A 22,136-nucleotide genomic window follows, 5' to 3' on the forward strand; every position below is an offset into this window, starting at 1 on the left:
TTTTTTTTTTTTTTTTTTTTTTTTACCAAAGATACGATACTCGAACCCACAACCTCTTAGCTGAGTATGGGGAGACTGTATGGGGAAACTATGTCATTTGAGCTATTACTCATTGGTTGCGGAAGAGTGTTTGGACACTAAATTTTTTTTATTTGTAATCATTAATTAATTATTATTGATATTTTTTTATTTATTAAGTATGCGACAGATTTTAATAAAAGTACTAACTTCTAAATTTAGTATTTTGTGTGTGCTCCAGAAACCAATATTTTATTTTTTGGAAAAATTACCATTTGTACCCATGAATTTTGCGAACGCTGACAAAAGTACCCATCAAACAAGAAAACTAACGTTGTACCCATGAAAGATGGGTTCCGTGTGACAATAGTACCAAAACCGTGATTTTTCATTTTACGTTGACTTTTTAATAAAATTCTCAAATTACCCCTTCTATCTTCTTCCCCAAATTCCAAATTTCACAACCATCATCCTTCGTCTTCCTCCTCTACTGCTGCCAGCCACCAGGCATGAAGATGTTTTCTCCCTCCGACACCTTTTACTAGTACAAGAATGAAGACGTTTTCTCGTACCGAGGTGGCTTGGAGCTGTGGAACCATCATCATCATCATCACCAACCGGAACACGACCTCATATCTCAAGCAAGGCCTCTCTTCCACCAAGATCTTTACAGCTCCGCGGCTGCTCTAGGAGTGGGTCCAACCACCGTGTCCGACGATCAGTCACCTTCGAGATCGGCCTTCCTGGTGACGGTGTCGGCCGTGGGAAGCGGAACAGCAAGTGGAGCAGGAAGTGGAGCAGGTGAGATTAGCTGCTAGGACTGTAGGAACCAGGCGAAGAAGGATTGCCCTCACATGCGGTGCAGGACATGCTGCAAGAGCCGTGGCTTCGATTGCCAAACCCATGTCAAGAGCACTTCGGTTCCCGCGTCCAAGCGCCGCGAGAGGCAGCAGCAACTCGCCTCTATCCAACAACAACAGTTTCTTGCTGCTAATGTTCTCAAGCGCCAAAGAGATCATGTATGGTGGCTGGCAACAGCAGAGAAGGAAGACGAAGGATGAGGGTTGTGAAATTTGGAATTTGAGGAAGAAGATATAAGGGGTAATTTGGAAATTTTATTAAAAAGTCAACGAAAATCACGGTTTGGGTACTATTGTCACACGAAATTCATCTTTCATAGGTACAACGTTAATTTTCTTGTTTGATGGGTACTTTTGTCAGCGTTCGCAAGATTCATGGATACAAATGGTAGTTTTTCCTTTATTTTTTTAGAGACCCAATTCGATCTGTATCGACCCTAAAATAGCACAAAGTGGTTTTTATCGAAAAAATACATTTATTTCGATTCCTGTCCATTTCCTGTGTGAGTTATAGTAGTTTTTCCATCTTTTTTTACTAAATTTAAGGGAAAATATCTACATGACACTTAGGCCCAGTTTGGGTAATCAACTTAATTAAGTTTCTTTTGATAAAATAACTTAAACAATAAATGACTATGTTAAAAGTAACTTATAAATAAGTTATTTTGTATTTGAATTTTTAACTCTAAAAGTGCTTATTTTATATAAATATAATGAAAAGTAGAAGTATTATGAGAGAAGTCATTTTTTTTAACTTCTCTGTAAGCTCCAAAATAACTTCTTAAAAAGTTGCAATTTGGTTTTGAAAATTGCACCAAACATTAATACTACTACTTTTCATAAGTCAAAAGTTAAAAAAAGCTACTTCTAGAGTTTTCAAACGGACTCTTAATATTACTAATGTAGACACTAAGTCACTATTAAATATGTTGGTGAATAAAAAATGGTCAAAAGTCAATTTATCTTTTTATGAATAATGATCAGAAATCGATTTATCTTTGTAGGAGAAATATTCAGTGATAGATTTGTTTTCTTATACGAATTTAAACCTTTAATTAACAAATTTTTGAAGATTATTATTGTATTTTCGACAGTAACTTTTTTCGTGCATATTTGTTTTTTGTGCGTTCTTTACTGTTATATTTATGTTATGGGATGACATTAAATATTTGAACACTTATAAAGATAAATAAAAATAGATTATTATGATTAATGTTTAAAATTTCTTCTATAAAATAAAACAATCATTTGTGCAAAGCAACAAAGTAGTAAATTAATATATTTAACATATATTTTTCTAATTTCAAAGAAAACATAGATATTCATATATTATATTGATAAGGATAATAAAGAAGGAATCTATCTTTAATAAGTTAACACCTAATGATAGCATAATATTGGTAACAACATGATTTTAAGACAAAAAAAAAAAAATCAAAACATTTGTCCCTAAACTAAAAATATTGTAAGAGTGAGAGGTTTTAAACAACAAAACATATGTTCTTAAGTCCTATAACTAGTATCCATACTAAAATCTAAATTATTCAATATCAATTCTTTTTAAGTGGTCTAAGAGGCTTTAAACTTGGAGTGGGTACAAATTAAAAAAGCTTTGATGATAGTTTCCGAGTTTGCAATAATTATTGTCTCTACTGATATTACACTATTTTTAATCGTTGAATTTTTATAACAGTTATTAGTCTATTTGATGAGTTTGGTGAATCATGAAGTCTCAATTAGTTGATTTGAAAGATGAATGAGAGAACTGAGATAAATCATTCACAAATAACATAAGTTTTGATTCAGTGAAGTATCTGAAATGACATCGTTTTTTTGTGGATAAAAGAAGACAAACTAACTTCTTATCATTGTCTATAGAGAAATAAATCGATTTTTGAGTATTGTCCATTCGCTAGCATGACACTTAACAGAAATTTAGCGTCTACATCAGCAACATTAAATGTCACATAGATTTTTTTTGTTAAGTTTGGTAACAAAAAATGACAGAAGAATTGTCACGACTCATGACAGATAGAGACAAAGACTAAGACAAATCTATTTTTTTTGTACAAAAATCGCCTCGTTTTATCTTATAATAGATAGAGACTGGATTTAATATTTACTCTGATTAAAGGCACAGGACACATTTGGAAAACACATAGTTGAGGCAACTGCAAAAGCAGGACACCCCACGATTGCTTTGGTTAGGGGAGAGCAGTGTTTCTCACCCTCAAAAGTTATGGAGTCACTCTTGTTTATGTTTGTATCTTCCAATCACCTACTAGTACCATCTCATTTTTTCTTTTACTCATTTGTATAGCTACTTCATATTAAAGTCCAAACAGCATAGTACTGTTAAAGTCCAAACAGCATAGTACTGTTAATATGTGATTACCGTGTAGGGTGATCTAAGTGATCATGCAAGCTTTGTTAAGGCAATCAAGCAAGTTGATGTTGTCATCTGCACTGTGGGTATACATCAAATAAATGATTAACTGAACATCATAAACGCAATCAAAGAAGCTGGGATCACCAAGGTACCTAAATCATGTGATCTTGACTTTTTAAACGGAAAGAACATACATAATTTGTTTCTTCTTGTATTGTTAGAGGTTCCTCCCAATAGAATTGGGTCGATATGGACCGTCATGATGCGGTCCAATCGGCTGCAAGCTTTTACAAGAAGAAAGTGAAGATTGGGAGGGCCACCGAAACCGCAGGGATTCCTTATACATATGTCAGCTCTAATTGCTTTGCTGGATACTTCTTAACAACATTGTCACAACATGCAAAATGTCACGGCTCCTCCTAAGGATAGTATAGTCATTCTTGGAGATGGAAATGTTAGACGTAACAATATAGATTATCATCCACTTTGTTTCATTTATGTAAGAATAAAATTTTGTATTCCAAATATATTGATCCATACCAAATATATCTATCTGCATTGACGTATGAAAAAAGAAACAATCATGCAGCTAGCTGAATTTGAGTAACGTATGCTTAAAATAATATTTTCAGCAATATACGTGGATGAGAAAGACATAGTGATGAGCGGATAATTTATACGTTTTTTAGCATTGTTTTTAGTATGTTTTTAGTATATTTTAATTAGTTTTTATTATATTTTTATTAGTTTTTATTTAAAAATCACATTTCTGGACTTTACTATGAGTTTGTGTGTTTTTCTGTGATTTCAGGTATTTTCTGGCTGAAATTGAGGGACCTGAGCAAAAATCTGATTCAGAGGTTAAAAAAGGACTGCAGATGTTGTTAGACTCTGACCTCCCTGCACTCAAAGTGGATTTTCTAGAGTTACAGAAGTCCAATTGGCACGCTCTCAATTGCGTTGGAAAGTAGACATCCTGGGCTTTCCAGAAATATATAATAGTTCATACTTTGCCCGAGATTTGATGGCCCAAACATGCGTTCCAAGTCAGCTCAAGAATTCTAGCGTTTAACTCCAAAACTAGCACAAAAGCTGGAGTTAAACGCCCAAACTGGCACAAAAGCTGGCGTTTAACTCCAAGAAAAGTCTCTACACATGGAAGTGTCAATGCTCAGCCCAAGCACACACCAAGTGGGTCCGGAAGAAGATTTCTGCATTAATTACTTATTTTTGTAACCCTAGGCTACTAGTTCTCTATAAATAGGACCTTTTGCCATTGTATTTTCATACAGTCTATCTTTTACTCATACTCTGATAGACCTTTTCACGTTTGGGGCTGGCCTCACGGCCATGCCTAGACTTTGTTCTTATGTATTCTTAACGGTGGAGTTTCTACACACCATAGATTAAGGTGTGGAGCTCTACTGTTCTTCATGAATTAATACAAAGTACTATTGTTTTTCTATTCAACTCAAGTCTATTTCTTCTCCAAGATATTCATTCGTTCTTCAACTTGATGAATGTGATGATCCGTGACACTCATCATAATTCTCACCTATGAACATGTGCCTGACAACCACCTCTGTTCTACTAGCAATGGCTTGAATGCGTATCTCTTGGGTTTCTAATCTAAGATTGGAACCTTCGTGGTATAGGCTAGAATTAATGGCAGCCATTCCTGAGATCCGGAAAGTCTAAACCTTGTCTGTGGTATTTTGAGTAGGATCTGGGAAGGGATGACTGTGACGAGCTTCAAACTCGCGATTGTGGGGCGTGTGACAGACGCAAAAAGATCAATGGATCCTATTCCGACATGATCGAGAACCGACAGCTGATTAGCCGATGTTGTGACAGAGCATCAGGACCATTTTCACTGAGAGAACGGGATGTAGCCATTGACAATGGTGATGCCCAACATAAAGCTTGCCATGGAAAGGAGTATGAATGATTGGAAGAAGGCAATAGGAAAGTAGAGGTTCAAGGGGAACAAAGCATCTTCATACGCTTATCTGAAATCCACCAATGAATTACATAAGTATCTCTATCTTTATTTTATATTTATTTTCATCACCTTAAACTCCATAACCATTTGAATCCGCCTGACTGAGATTTACAAGATGACCATAGCTTGCTTCAAGCCGACAATCTCCGTGGGATCGACCCTTACTCACGTAAGGTTTATTACTTGGACGACCCAGTGCACTTGCTGGTTAGTTGTACGGAATTGTGACAAAGTGTGATTCACGTTTAAGAGCTCCAAGTCCTTTGGCGCCATTGTTGATGATCACAATTTCGTGCACCAAGTTTTTGGCGCCGTTGCCGGGGATTGTTCGAGTTTGGACAACTGACGGTTCATCTTGTTGCTTAGATTATGTATCTTTTCTTCAGAATTTTTAAGAATGAATTCTAGAGTTTCAAGGTGATGTTCCCACCATCACAAAAGCTGATTGATTCTCATCAATTTAGCTATTGAATGTAATGTCCTGCTGAAGCTTGGCCAAACATGTCTAATCCTTTTTAGACTGAAGCTTTAGACTAACATTGCATGATTCCTGGAATTCTTATTAAAAGTTTTGATTCTCTTTATTTTATTTTCTATATAATTTTCGAAAAAAAATACAAAAAAATTTTAAAATCATAAAACCAAAAATATTTTATGTTTCTTGTTTGAGTCTATTATCTAATTTTAAGTTTGGTGTCAATTGCATGTCTTTATCCTTCTAATTTTCGAAAATTTATACATATTGTTCTTCATTGATCTTCAAGTTGTTCTTGATGATTTCATTGCTCTGATCTTCAAATTCTCTTGTTTTGTATGTTTTGTTGTTTCTTACATGCATTTTTACATTGTTATAGTCCTTAGTATACAAACTTTTAAGTTTGGTGTCTTACATGCATTGTTTATTTGATCTTAGTTGCATTTTTATTGATTTCCATCATCAAAAATTTAAAAATATTTTTTAAAACTATGTCTTTTCAAGTTTAATAATACAGAGAATTGAAGATTCAGAATATTCAGCAGAGGAATCAAACAGAAAAAGCTGGGCATTCAAAACGCCCAGTGAAGAAGGAAAACTGGCGTTTAAACGCCCAGCCAGGTACCCTGGCTGGGCGTTTAACACCCAAAAAGGTAGAGATTTGGGCGTTAAACGCCAGAATGGGCACCATTCTGGGTGTTTAACGCCAGGATGGCACTAGAGGGAAGATTTTGTTTTTAATTCACATTTTTTTCAAGTTTTCATAATTTTTCAAAATCAAATTTTTTTCAAATCATATCTTTTCAATAATATCTCTTTCAAAATCAATTTCTTTCCATTTTATATTTATTTTTACTATTTTCAAAAATCCTTGATATAATTAAAGATTTACTTCAAAATTTTCAAGTTGTTACTTGCCTATTAAGAAAGGATCAAACTTTAAATTTTAGAATCATATCTTTTAATTTCTTGTTAGTCAAGTAATCAACTTTAATTTTAAAAACTTTCTTTTTCTTAATTGATTTTCAATCATATCTTTTCAATCACATCTTTTTCAAAATTAATTTTCAATCATATCTTTTTAAATTCTGATTTCAAAATCTTTTTCAAAAATCACTTGATTTCTTTCTCAATCTTAGTTTTCGAAAACCAATTACCAAATTTTCAAAATCTCTTACTTTAATTTCGAAAATTTCTTCCCCTCTTCTCACATCCTTCTATTTAAGGGACTAAGACTCCTCATCAAGGTGCAATTCGAACTCTGTCCCTCTTGATAAGTTTGAATTCCCTCTTCTCCACCTCCTCCTTCTATTCTTCTTTTCCTCTGACACCTCAAGGAATCTCTATACTGTGACATAGAGGATTTCCTACTTTCTTGTTCTCTTCTCTTTCATATGAGCAGGAGCAAAGATAAATGCATACTTGTTCAAGCTGATCCTGAACCTGAAAGGACCTTGAAGAGAAAGCTAAGAGAATCTAAAGCACAATTCTCTCTAGAGGGCCTAACAGAGCTTTTCAAGGAAGAAGAAACCATGGCAGCCAAAAACAACAATGCCAACAATGCAAGGAAGGTGCTTGGTGACTTTGCTGCACCTACTCCCGAATTCTATGGGAGAAGCATCTCTATCCCTGCCATTGGAGCAAACAACTTTGAGCTTAAGCCTCAATTAGTTTCTCTAATGCAACAGAATTGCAAGTTTCATGGACTTCCATTGGAAGATCCTCATCAGTTCTTAGCTGAATTCTTGCAAATCTGTGACACTGTCAAGACCAATGGGGTTGACCCTGAAGTCTACAAACTTATGCTTTTTCCTTTTGCTGTAAGAGACAGAGCTAGGACATGGTTGGATTCACAACCTAAAGAAAGCCTAAACTCTTGGGAAAAGCTAGTTAATGCCTTCTTGGCAAAGTTCTTTCCACCTCAAAAATTGAGCAAGCTTAGAGTGGAAGTCCAAACCTTCAGACAGAAGGATGGTGAGTCCCTCTATGAAGCTTGGGAGAGATACAAGCAATTGATCAGAAGGTGCCCTTCTGACATGCTTTCAGAATGGATCATCATAGTAATCTTCTATGATGGTCTGTCTGAACTATCCAAGATGTCATTGGATAGCTCTGCTGGAGGATCTCTTCATCTGAAGAAGACGCCTGCAGAAGCTCAGGAACTCATTGAAATGGTTGCAAATAACCAATTCATGTACACCTCTGAAAGGAATCCTGTGAATAATGGGTCAACTCAGAAGAAAGGAGTTTTGAGATTGTTACTCTGAATGCCATATTGGCTTAGAATAAAATATTGACCTAACAAGTCAATATAATTTCTCAGAGTCTGTCTGGAATGCAAGCAGCAACAGGCAGTACTAAGGAAGCTTCCTCTGAAGAAGAAGCTTATGATCCTGAGAACCCAGCAATAGAAGAGGTGAATTACATGGGAGAACCCTATGGAAACACCTATAATCATTCATGGAGAAATTATCCAAATCTCTCATGGAAAGATCAATAGAGACCTCAACAAGGTTTCAACAACAATAATGGTGGAAGAAACAAGTTTAGCAATGGCAAGCCTTTTCCATCATCTTCTCAGCAACAGACAGAGAATTCTAAGCAGAGCCCCTCTGACTTAACAACCATTGTCTCTGATCTAATCAAAACCACTCAAAGTTTCATGACTGAAACAAGGTCCTCTATTAGAAATTTGGAGGCACAATTGGATCAGCTGAGTAAGAAAATTACTGAACTCCCTCCTAGCACTCTCCCTAGCAATACAGAAGAGAATCCAAAAAGAGAGTGCAAGGCCATAACCACATCTCACATGGCCGAACATGGAGAGGAGGAAGAGGCAGTGATTCCCACTGAGGAAGACCTCAATGGACGCCCACTGACCTCCATGGAGTTCCCTAATGAGGAACCATGGGAATATGAGGCTCACACTGAGACCATAGAGATTCTATTAAATTTACTTTTGCCATTCATGAGCTCTGATGAGTATCCTTCCTCTGAAGAGGATGAAGATGTCACTGAAGAGCAAGTTGCTAAGTACCTTGGAGCAATCATGAAGCTAAATGCCAAGCTATTTGGTAATGAGACTTGGGAGAATGAACCTCCATTGCTCATCAAAGAACTGGATGACTTGACTAGGCAGAAATTACCTCTGAAGAGACAAGACCCTGGAAAATTCTCCATCCCTTGTACCATAGGCACCATAACCTTTGAGAAGGCTCTGTGTGACCTAGGGTCAAGTATATACCTCATGCCTCTCTCTGTAATGGAGAAGCCAGGGATCATTAAGGTACAAGCTGCAAGAATCTCACTGGAGATGGCAAACAATTCAAAGAAATAGGCTTATGGACTTGTAGAGGATGTCTTGGTAAAGGTTGAAGACCATTACATCCTACTGATTTCATAATCCTAGAAACTGGGAAGTGTATGGATGAATCCATCATCTTTGGCAGACCCTTCCTAGCCACAGCAAAAGCTGTGATTGATGTTGACAGAGGAGAATTGATCATTCAAGTGAATGAAGACTCCCTTGTGTTTAAAGCTCAAGGATATCCCTCTATAACCATGGAGAGGAAGCATGAAGAGCTTCTCTCAATACATAGTCAAACAGAGCCCCCACAGTCAAACTCTAAGTTTGGTGTTGGGAGGCCACAACCAAACTCTAAATCTGGTGTTGAACCCCCACATTCAAACTCTAATTTTGGTGTTGGGAGGTTCCAACATTGCTCTGAACATCTGTGAGGCTCCATGAGAGCCCACTGTCAAGCTATTGACATTAAAGAAGCGCTTGTTGGGAGGCAACCCAATCGTTACTATTCTATGATAATTTTCTATTTTCTATTGTTATTTTGTGTTTTCTGTAGATTGATGATCATGTGAAGTCACAAAAACAATTGAAAAAGCAAAAACAAAGTGAAAAATAGAATGAAAAACAGAACACCCTGAAGGAGACAGTTACTGGCGTTTAAACGCCAGTAAAGGTAGCAAAATGGGCGTTAAACGCCCAGTCTGGCACCATTCTGGGCGTTTAACGCCAGAAAAGGGCACCAGACTGGCGTTTAACGCCAGGAATGGGCAAGAAGCTGGCGTTAAACGCCAGAAATGGGCAGCAGCCTGGCGTTTAACGCCAGGATTGACAGCAAGGAGCGTTTTGCACGCCACTTGGTGCAGGGATGAGATATCCTTGACACCTCAGGATCTGTGGACCCCACAGGATCCCCACCTACCCCACCACTCTCTCTCTCTTCTTCACCCATTCACCAATCACCTCAATACCTCTTCCCCAAAAACCCCTCACCTATCAAATCCTACCATTCTCTTCACCACTCACATCCATCCTTCATAAAACCCCACCTACCTCACCATCCAAATTCAAACCACTTTCCCTCCCAAACCCACCCATAATGGCCGAACCATACACACCCCTCTCACTCCTATATAAACCCATCTTCACTCCTTCATTTTCACACAACCTAAACACCACTTCTCCCCCTTGGCCGAAACACAAAGCCCACTCCATCTCCTCTATTTCTTGTTCTTCTACTCTCTTCTTTCTTCTTTTGCTCGAGGACGAGCAACCTTCTAAGTTTGGTGTGGTAAAAGTTAAAGCTTTTTGTTTTTCCATAACCATTTATGGCACCAAAGGCCGGAGAAATCTCTAGAAAGAGGAAATAGAAGGCAAAAGCTTCCACCTCCGAGTCATGGGAGATGGAGAGATTCCTCTCAAGGTTACATCAAGACCACTTCTATGAAGTTGTGGCCAAGAAGAAAGTGATCCCCGAGGTCCCTTTCAAACTCAAAAAGAATGAGTATCCGGAGATCCGACATGAGATCCGAAGAAGAGGTTGGGAAGTTCTCACCAATCCCATTCAACAAGTCGGAATCTTAATGGTTCAAGAGTTCTATGCCAATGCATGGATCACCAAGAACCATGATCAAAGTGTGAACCCGGACCCTAAGAATTGGCTTACAATGGTTCGAGGGAAATACTTAGATTTTAGTCCAGAAAATGTAAGGTTGGCATTCAACTTGCCTATGATGCAAGGAGATGCACACCCATACACAAGAAGGGTCAACTTTGATCAAAGGTTGGACCAAGTCCTCATGGACATATGTGAAGAAGGCGTTCAATGGAAGAGAGATTCAAGAGGGAAGCCGGTTCAACTAAGAAGGCATGACCTCAAGCCCGTGGCTAGGGGATGGTTGGAGTTCATCCAACGCTCAATCATTCCCACTAGCAACCGGTCCGAAGCTACTATAGACCGGGCTATCATGATACATAGCATCATGATTGGAGAGAAAGTGGAAGTTCATGAGGTTATATCCCAAGAACTCTACAAGGTGGCGGACAAGTCCTCTCCTTTGGCAAGGTTAGCCTTCCCTCATCTCATTTGTCACCTTTGCAATTCGGTTGGAATTGACATAGAGGGAGACATTCTCATTGATGAGGACAAACCCATCACTAAGAAAAGGATGGAGAAAACAAGAGAACCTCATCAAGAGCATGAGGAAATTCCTCATCATGAAATCCCTGAGATATCTCAAGGGATGCATCTTTCTCCACAAAACTATTGGGAGCAAATCAACATCTCCCTAGGAGAATTGAGTTCCAACATGGGACAACTAAGGGTGGAGCACCAAGAGCATTCCATCATCCTCCATGAAATTAGAGAAGACCAAAGAACCATGAGAGAGGAGCAACAAAGGCAAGGAAGAGACATTGAGGAGTTCAAGCACTCCATAAGATCTTCAAGAGGAAGAACAAGCCGCCATCACTAAGGTGGACCCGTTCTTTAATTTTCTTGTTCTTTATTTTCTGTTTTTCGAAAATTATGCTTTATGTTTATCTATGTTTGTGTCTTTATTACATGATCATTAGTGTCTATGCCTTAAAGCTATGAAAATGAATCCATCACCTTTCTTAAATGAAAAATGTTTTTAATTGAAAAAGAAAAAGAAGTGCATGAATTTCAAATTTTAAAACAGTTTAATTATCTTGATGTGGTGGCAATACTATTGTTTTTCTGAATGAATGCTTGAACAGTGCATATTTTTGAATTTGATTGTTTATGAATGTTAAAATTGTTGGCTCTTGAAAGAATGAAAGGAAAAGGAGAAATGTTATCTGATGATCTGAAAAATCATAAAATTGATTCTTGAAGCAGTGAAAAGCTTGCAAAAAAAAAAAAGCAAGCAGAAAAAGCCAATACCCCTTTAAACCAAAAGGAAAGGGTGATAAAAAGGATCCAAGGCTTTGAGCACAGTGGATAGGAGGGCCCACAGGAATAAAATCCTGGCCTAAGTGGCTAAACCAAGCTGTCCCTAACCATGTGCTTGTGGCGTGAAGGTGTCAAGTGAAAACTTGAGACTGAGCGGTTAAAGTCGAGGTCCAAAGCAAAAAAAAGATTGTGCTTAAGAACCCTGGACACCTCTAATTGGGGATTCTAGCAAAGCTGAGTCACAATCTGAAAAGGTTCACCCAGTTATGTGTCTGTGGCATTTATGTATCCGGTGGTAATACTGGAAAACAATGTGCTTAGGGCTACGACCAAGACTCATAAAGTAGCTGTGTTCAAGAATCAATATACTTAACTAGGAGAATCAATAACACTATCTAGATTCTGAGTTCCTATAGATGCCAATCATTCTGAACTTCAAGGAATAAAGTGAGATGCGAAAACTGTTCAGAAGCAAAGAGCTAAAAGCCCTGCTCATCTAATTAATACTGATCTTCATAGATGTTTTTGGAATTCATTGTATATTCTCTTCTTTTTATCCTATTTGATTTTCAGTTGCTTGGGTACAAGCAACAATTTAAGTTTGGTGTTGTGATGAGCGAATAATTTATACGCTTTTTGGCATTATTTTTAGTATATTTTTAGTATATTTTAATTAGTTTTTATTATATTTTTATTAGTTTTTATTTAAAAATCACATTTCTGGAATTTACTATGATTTGTGTATTTTTCTGTGATTTCAGGTATTTTTTGGCTGAAATTGAGGGACCTGAGCAAAAATCTGATTCAGAGGCTGAAAAAGGACTGCAGATGCTGTTGGATTCTGACCTCCCTGCACTCAAAGTAGATTTTCTGGAGCTACAGAAGCCCAATTGGCACGCTCTCAATTGCGTTGGAAAGTAGACATCCTGGGATTTCCAGAAATATATAATAGTTCGTACTTTGCCCGAGATTTGATGGTCCAAACATGCGTTCCAAGTCAGCTCAAGAATTCTGGCGTTTAACTCCAAAACTAGCACAAAAGCTGGAGTTAAACGCCCAAACTGGCACAAAAGCTGGCGTTTAACTCCAAAAAAAGTCTCTACACATGGAAGTGTCAATGCTCAGCCAAGCACATACCAAGTGGACCCGGAAGAAGATTTCTGCATTAATTACTTATTTTTGTAACCCTAGGCTACTAGTTCTCTATAAATAGGACCTTTTGCCATTGTATTTTCATACAGTCTATCTTTTACTCATACTCTGATAGACCTTTTCACGTTTGGGGCTGGCCTCACGGCCATGCCTAGACTTTGTTCTTATGTATTCTTAACGGTGGAGTTTCTACACACCATAGATTAAGGTGTGGAGCTCTGCTGTTCTTCATGAATTAATACAAAGTACTATTGTTTTTCTATTCAACTCAAGTCTATTTCTTCTCCAAGATATTCATTCGTTCTTCAACTTGATGAATGTGATGATCCGTGACACTCATCATCATTCTCACCTATGAACATGTGCCTGACAACCACCTCTGTTCTACTAGCAATGGCTTGAATGCGTATCTCTTGGGTTTCTAATCTAAGATTGGAACCTTCGTGGTATAGGCTATAATTAATGGCAGCTATTCCTGAGATCCGGAAAGTCTAAACCTTGTCTGTGGTATTCCGAGTAGGATCTGGGAAGGGATGACTGTGACGAGCTTCAAACTCGCGATTGTGGGGCGTGTGACAGACGCAAAAGGATCAATGGATCCTATTCTGACATGATCGAGAACCGACAGTTGATTAGCCGATGTTGTGACAGAGCATCAGGACCATTTTCACTGAGAGGACGGGATGTAGCCATTGACAACAGTGATGCCCAACATAAAACTTGCCATGGAAAGGAGTGAATGATTGGAAGAAGGCAATAGGAAAGCAGAGGTTCAAGGGGAACAAAGCATCTTCATACGCTTATCTGAAATCCACCAATGAATTACATAAGTATCTCTATCTTTATTTTATGTTTATTTTCATCACCTTAAACTCCATAACCATTTGAATCCGCTTGACTGAGATTTACAAGATGACCATAGCTTGCTTCAAGCCGACAATCTCCGTGGAATTGACCCTTACTCACGTAAGGTTTATTACTTGGACGACCCAGTGCACTTGCTGGTTAGTTGTGCGGAATTATGACAAAGTGTGATTCACGTTTAAGAGCTCCAAGTCCTTTGGCGCCATTGTTGATGATCACAATTTCGTGCACCACATAGCAGATTACATAATCAAAGCAGTAGATGACCCAAGTACTTTGAAAAATTCTCTACCTGAGACCCCCTGCCAATGTTTTGACTTTCAACAAACTTGTGTCTGTGTGGTAGAGAACAAGATTAACAAGATCCTTTACAAAATTTACGCTCCAGATGGATCAAATTCTTAAGAGCATCCAGGGTGAGTAACAAGTAACAACAATATATATAACCATTTCTTAAGTGTTAACACTCAGCTATGTAGTCACAAATTAATCTTTGATTATTTATGCTATGGTGTGCAAAGAGTCAGAGATTCCTTCGACTATGCTATGTGTACACTAAAATTAGCCACTTGATGGTTTTCAGTGGCTAAGAGAAAGGGGTTGAATATTAGCCCCCTTTTTTGGTTATAAAATTTGCTGGTCTTTGAAACAACTTCAGGAGACTTTTTTATTTTTGTCTCGTACCCAGCCACGAGACTTTTTTTTTTATCTCATCACCCGACACGAGATATTTTTTGGTTTTATCTCCTATGCAGCAGAAACAGAAATAGAGTAGGAGAAAGAGAGATAATCACACCACGATATATCCTGGTTCAGCTGTCCAGTGCAATGCAGCCTACATCCAGTCTCTATCACAATAATGATGGAATTTCACTATAATCTTCATGATTACATACACCAATTTTCCCTAGGAACTACCCTTCCTATCCAGGACAAGTCCAGAATCTAAACCCCAATCCTGAACTTGACTTGGTCACAACCAAGCTTTCAACTGCTAAGTGCTACCTAACTTGCAAGGGGATTCTTACAGAATCATAAAACACAACACAGTGCACAAAGAACCTCTAAGGATATCTATGGCTTTTTCTTTCAATTTTGCACTCTTTGCCTTTTTTCGCTCTATGGCTTTTTCTTACAAACCTCACTGTTTTCCTTTTTCCATGAGACTCAAGACAGACAAAATCAAACAGAAAAATACAAACTGATAAATATTGAAGGAGAAGAACTTCTGTTAGCTTAGGTAGCTATGAGAACACTGTGCTCACTCTTTTCCTTGCTTCAAGCCCTGGCTGTTCTCCCTTATATATAGAGGGGGAAGCCTCCACGGTTGAAACCAAATGAACCAAGCTAAACTTCTTCTTCTTCATGCAAAACCGGTTCGGCCAGAGAGAGAGGAGAGATAATCGAATGCTAAAACTAACATGCAATTACCTCTGAGTCTTCTCTTTACACCAAGCTTCATCAATATGAGCCATCCAACTTGACTTGCACTCCAAGAAGGACTCCTAGCCCTTGATGCTTCTTGATGTATGACAGCTCCTCCTGCTCCACTTTTGCTTCCTCCTTCACGTAGCCACCCTAGCTACCTTCTGTGATGAGTGAACACAAAAGCAGAGACGAGCCATCCCTCTGAGATCTCTTTCTCTGACCGAAATCTTCTTCATCCATTTTTGGTATGGAGAGGTTGAGCTTACTTCACCAAATCTTACCTCCTTTAGTGAAAATCTCAGCCACAACATACTTTTTGTTTTCTTTTTTTGCCATCATTGCAATGGTCTTGTTGCTTGCTTCTTCTTCTCTTCGGTAGCTTGCCATAACTTCCATGCTTTCTCTGTGAAGTGACCGAATGAAGAAGAAAGATGAGAGAGAAGAGAGATTAGAAAGAAAGGCATGTAATGGATTTGAACAAATTAAATCAAGCTGAATTAATTCCTACTCGCCTTTCTTTCTTAGTGGCGTGTAACATTAATGAGGTCATCAAATCAATTGCATATTCTCTCTCATGTTTCCAATGCAAGTTAATTCAAGTTAATTGAATTTGAAATCCACCACATGATGGAAATGAGTTCCGTTGGAAGCATAAAGCAAAACATTTGTTTTCTCTCAAAATTGGTTTCGAACCAAGCTTTGGGTTTCCAACTAAAATTTGAGTTGGGCTAATAATAATGTAAATAGAATTTGGCCCATTAACAAAATATTGATTCAGCCAAACAATTTAACCAAAGCTGAAAGTAAAATTCATATTTGGGCTTGCAACAATTTTTCTTTTCTTTTTCGGCCTAATCAAAACCTGCACAGCAAAATTATTTAGTTAACACATATGATCAAAAATCAAATTAATAATTTTGTAATTATATTAATAATGTTTGATCATCACTAAATTAATTTGGAATTTTCCAAACTCATCAATCTCCCCCTTGATGACAAACATTATTAAAAATTGAAATGGAAATAAATCAAGGATTAGAGTACTCCCTTTGAATACTTGGATTCCTTCCTTTCCAATTGTTACATGGCTCCCCCTTAATGTATGCTATTTTACCAAGGGAAGCTTTACTTGTAACTTTTGAAATCAAGCTTAAGGCTACTATGTTATTCAACATATAAAATTCTGCAATGTTGAATGGCTTGATTTATGAGAAGAGTTGAGGATAAACAAATACTCAATTTGTCATCATAAAAATTTTTTGCTCAATCAAAACAGTCAAAAAGTAAAGCATGCTTGAGTACCTTCAGAGTACTTTTCAACATATATTAAAAACTCAACATACTTTGGATCAAACTAATTCTTGTAAAAGCAGTTTCTTGCCAAAAGGATTTGCCAAACAATAATTTACAGTCTATAAAACTGTTTCAGGTCATCATTCAAACTGAATAAGATTTGCAGATTATTAAACTAAAATTATCAGAGCTTAAACAAACTTATCACAGCCAAAACAGATCATGATAACCATAAACCTGTATAATTAGTATAAAAAAAATAAACATAAAACAGAGCAACACATAGCAACACAATCAGTGTACAGGGGTAATCATGAATCAACTTGATTTCAGCCCCTATTTTTAGTTCTAGCTACTTTTCAAGCAAAGCAACACAACCTTTCAATTTTTCAGCTTTTTCTCTCTCTTTTGTCATCAAAGGGGACCTGCAAAGAAATGACAAAGGTATGCAAAATATCCAAAATATCACCAGCAGCAAAATAACAGAGTATCACAGATCTAAAGTATCCATAACAGCCTACAATAGTATCAAAATAAGCCAAATAAAGCCAGAAATCAACAATAAATATAGTGATCAATCATCAGATAAATTGTACTCAGAGCCATCTGCATCATCATCATTGGCACCCCCCATCTCTTCTTCTAAATTCTGCAGCATTAGGCCCACTCTCTCTTAGCATTTCATCCACGCCCTTTCATTTTCAAAAGCTTGTTTGCGTGCAGCCTTGTATGAATCCACCATTAGTTTAGACATATTCAAAAACTCAGTGAGTATTTCTCTTATTGACTCTGTCACTTTGGATGGTTCGACCGGTCAGCTCTCTAGGTCACTATCAGAGGGCATTGACTTTTTCCCTTTGGTGCCTTTCATTGTACTTGAAACTCCTCCTCCCTTAATGATTGAGACCTTATTCTCTACAGCTTCATTTGTTAGATCAACTTCAAAATATTCAAAAATGCTGGTGAGAAACATGCCATAGGGAAGATTTGCCTTTTTGGTACTTTTAACAGCTTCCCACATATGCCTTATCAGAAGGTATGCAAAAGAAATAGAAGAGGAAGTAACAATAGCAAAAAGCATAAGAGAGTCAGAAACAGTTACTATGTTGTGTGAACCACTTTATGGAGTCAGAATATGAGTAATGATTCTGTGCAGCAATGAGTTTGTGGGACCGAGGGCCTTGTGAGTGGGGATGGTGCCATCCAAGCCAGACAAGTTCTCACAGATTTGTTGCAAGGCTAGCTTGTATGTGACCCTAACCTGAGAGTCCCATTTTTCAGTCATGTATGCTCTTGGTCCCTCATCTGTGTAGCCTAAGGCAGCGCTGATTGTCTCCGAGTTCAGAGTCATGTATACCCTCTTTACGTAGGAATGAATGGTACCATCGATCAGCCTCATATTAGCATAAAATTCTCGTACCAATCCAGGGTAAACGGGTTTCTGAATATGGAGCAGAGGAGTCTATTTCAGATTCTCAAACAGAGGAGAGAAGTTGATTCCTTTGGCTGCCAGTGAGTCCAGATTCACTAGGTGTGAGACACATAAGTGACGTTTCTCCAATACTTCCTTGTGGAACTCATAGGAGGCACACGAATTGAATCTAGCAGGATCAAAGTGAGAATGAGGCTTGTTGAATTTATTTTTGAATTCCAATGATTCCAGCTTGGCTAGTTCCCTCGTGTCATGTAACACAAAGCTTTTAGTCTTTTGTGAACTGCGTCCAGGGGTTGCCTTCTTCGGTGGTGAGGGAGGTGGTGAGGTGTGAGATTCCTCTTCCTCTTCAACCAATGGTTCTTTCTTTTTTCTTGATGAAGTCTTTGTTGCTATCACTTTTCTCCTCATGGTGTCCGTTTGTTTGGATGATGGTGAGAGATATGATGCAGATGTAGAATGAATGTGTATATGAGTGTGGGTTTGAGGGGTGGAGGATTTTTTGGAGAGAAGAATTTGTTCACTTTTCTTTGGAGCCGTTTCCTTTTTCATGATATTAAAAATGGAGAAGTGGAGAGGGAAAGGTGAAGAGAGAACCGAAGTAAGTGGAGAGATGTGGGAGGTTAGGGAAGCATTAAATGCTAATTGGAGAGAGAAGTGGGGTAGTTATTACCCATTATGGCGCAGTTATTAACCAAGGGAAGTTTCCTTTTTTTAAAAAAATAAAAACTAAAGAGTTAGCTCCTAGAATCAAGGGATGAGGGAAGGATAAGGATTTGATTTAACAATAGCCTCTTCCAACAAGATTTGATATGACAACTTCCAAAAAAATTATGATTAACACAAAGAGGAACTCAAAATAGGTCAAAGTAAGGTCAAAGAGATTTAGTGGAGCCCAAGATAATTAACATCTGTTCAGTCTCCCCCTCTATCATGGCCCGTTCATCACAGCCTGAAATTTGTCTCCTGCTTTCCTATGAGACAAAACCAAACAGAATCAAAAAATTCACAAATTATCAACAGAGCTTAATTCTATCATACCCAAATTTTTTCTCAAAGAGCAGAATTTGTCTTCACACAGTGGTTTTGTAAAAATGTTAGCAAGTTGATCTTCAAATTTTACAAATTGAATATCAATAGTACCCTTTTGCACATGTTCTCTAATAAAATGATATTTGATTTCAATGTGCTTGGTTCTTGAGTGTAGAACAGGGTTCTTATAAATATTTACAGCACTCATATTGTCACAAAATAAGAGTATACTATTGATTTTTAATTTGTAATCTTTCAACTGAGTTTTCAACCAAATTAATTGTGAGCAACATGCAGATGCAGAAATATATTCAGCTTTGGCTGTGGATAGAGCCAATGTGGCTTTTTTTTGCTTGACCACATGTTGAGTGAGCTTCCAAGGAAGCAACACATGCCGGATGTGCTCCTTCTATCCACCCTATCTCCCGCATAATCTGCATCACAAAACTCTACTGCACAAAAATCATCAGATTTTGGATACCATAAGCCATAATCACTAGTTCCCTTAATGTATCTAATGATGCGTTTAACAGCCGAAAGATGGGATTCTTTTGGGTGAGATTGAAATCTTGAACATACACCCATACTTTGAACAATATCCGGTCTAGAAGAAGTAAGATACATGAGTGAACCTATCATTCCTCTATACTTTGTTTCATCCACATCTTTACCATTATCATCCTTTTCAAGTTTAGTGTTTGGATGCATTGGAGTTCCCATTGGTTTGGAATTTTCTAGGATAAATTTATTGATTAATTCTTTGGCATACTTTCCTTGGTGAATAAAGGTGCCACTAGGAGTTTGTTTAATTTGGAGGCCAAGAAAGAATGTTAGCTCTCCCATTAAACTCATTTCAAACTCACTAGTCATGAGTTTTCCAAACTCTTTACACAAGGATTCATTGGCCGACCTAAACACAATGTCGTCCACATAAACTTGAACTAGGAAAATATCATCATTAGATGCTTTAATAAATAGAGTAGTGTCGGTGGTACCCCTTTGAAACTGATTTTCCAACAAGAAGGCACTAAGCTTTTCATACCAAGCTCTTGGAGCTTGTCTAAGACCATAAAGAGCCTTTGAGAGTTTGAAAACATGGTTTGGAAATTCTTTATCTTCAAAGCCAGGGGGTTGTGCCACAAACACTTCTTTATCAATAAAGCCATTAAGGAAAGCACATTTGACATCCATTTGAAACATTTTAAAACCCTTATGGGCAGCATAGGCAAGAAGCAACCTAATTACTTCCATTCTAGCTACCGGAGCAAAAGACTCATCAAAATCTATACCCTCTTCTTGATCGTAACCTTGGGCCACTAATCTAGCCTTGTTACGAACAACTTTTCCATCCTCACTTAGTTTATTTTTGAAAACCCACTTAGTACCCGTTACCTTCTTACCATCCGGATGAGGTACTAATGTCCAAACCTCATTCTTGTCGAATTGAGCAAGCTCTTCTTGCATGGCTTTGACCCATGATGGATCTTCAAGGGCTTGCTTTACATTGTTGGGCTCCATTTGTGACAAGAGGGAAAAATTGCTTGGTTCACTTTGCCTTTTGGATGAGGATCTTGTTGTTACACCTTGTGAGGGATCACCAATGATAAAGTCATGAGGATAACCCCTCATGGACTTCCATTCTCTTGGCTTTCGAAGTGGTGTTGAGCTTTGATGAGCTTCAGTGGGTTGTTCTGTTCCAAATTCTCTTGCTGGCTCAGGAGACAAAACAGAAATGTCTCCTCCATTCTGACGAGACAAAACTGGACGGACAGATTCTTCATTTTTGCACAAAAATTTTCATTCTCTCCTTCCAATAGGTATAGTTTTTTCCATTAAAAAGAGGAGGTCTGTTGCTTGACTGTTATTCTGTCAGGTTGTAAGACACCAGGTTTGAGCCACTACTTTCTGCCATCTGGATCTTTTCTCCAAGCTGCAAAGCTTGATCTCTTTGAGACAAAGCTCTGATACCAATTGATGATTTTCAGTGGCTAAGAAAAGGAGGGTTGAATCTTAGCCCCCTTTTTTGGTTATAAAACTTGCTGGTCTTTGAAACAACTTCAGGAGACTTTTTTATTTTTGTCTCGTACCCAGCCACGAGACTTTTCTTTTTATCTCGTCATCCGGCACGAGATATTTTTCGCTTTTATCTCCTATGCAGTAGAAATAGAAATGGAGTAGGAGAAAGAGAGATAATCACACCACGATATATCCTGGTTCAGCTACCCAGTGCAATGCAGCCTACATCTAGTTTCTATCACAATAATGATGGAATTTCACTATAATCTTTATTATTACATACACCAATTTTCCCTAGGAACTACCCTTCCTATCCGGGACAAGTCCAGAATCTAAACCCCAATCATGAACTTGACTTGGTCACAACCAAGCTTTCAACTGCTAAGTGCTAACCCAACTTGCAAGGGGATTCCTACAAAATCATGAAACATAACACAGATGTACAAAGGACCTCTAAGGACATCTATGGCTTTTTCTTTTAATTTTGCACTCTCTGCCTTTTTTCGCTCTCTGGTTTTTTCTTACAAACCTCACTGTTTGCCTTTTTCCATGAGACTTAAGACAGACAAAATTAAACAGAAAAATACAAACTGATAAACATGGAAGGAGAAGAACTTCTGTTAGCTTAGGTAGCTATGAGAACAATGTACTCACTCTTTTCCTTGCTTCAAGCCCTGGCTGTTCTCCCTTATATATAGAGGGGGAAGCCTCCACGGTTGAAACCAAATGAACAAAGCTAAACTTCTTCTTCTTCATGCAAAACCGGTTCGGCCAGAGAGAGAGGAGAGATAATCGAATGCTAAAACCAACATGCAATTACCTCTGAGTCTTCTCTTTACACCAAACTTCATCAATCTGAGCCATCCAACTTGACTTGCATTCCAAGAAGGACTCCTAGCCCTTGATGCTTCTTGATGTATGACAGCTCCTCCTGCTCCACTTTTCTTCCTCCTTCACGTA

The 22,136-nt window shown here is 37.9% G+C and overlaps 1 non-coding gene and 1 pseudogene across 1 annotated transcript; one reads left to right on the forward strand and one right to left on the reverse strand.

The window, feature by feature from the left end:
- Positions 1-872: 872 nt before the first annotated feature.
- LOC148563381 (phenylcoumaran benzylic ether reductase TP7-like) lies at positions 873-14,399 on the forward strand (annotated as a pseudogene).
- Positions 7,679-7,786, reverse strand: LOC148563382 (small nucleolar RNA R71). The gene has a single exon (XR_015885585.1). It is a non-coding gene; the product is annotated as a small nucleolar RNA R71 (small nucleolar RNA).
- Positions 14,400-22,136: the final 7,737 nt, after the last annotated feature.

Source organism: Arachis ipaensis, chromosome B5, assembly GCF_059453495.1.
Source record: "Arachis ipaensis isolate K30076 ecotype BB chromosome B5, ASM5945349v1, whole genome shotgun sequence".
NCBI classification, from domain to species: Eukaryota; Viridiplantae; Streptophyta; class Magnoliopsida; order Fabales; family Fabaceae; genus Arachis; species Arachis ipaensis.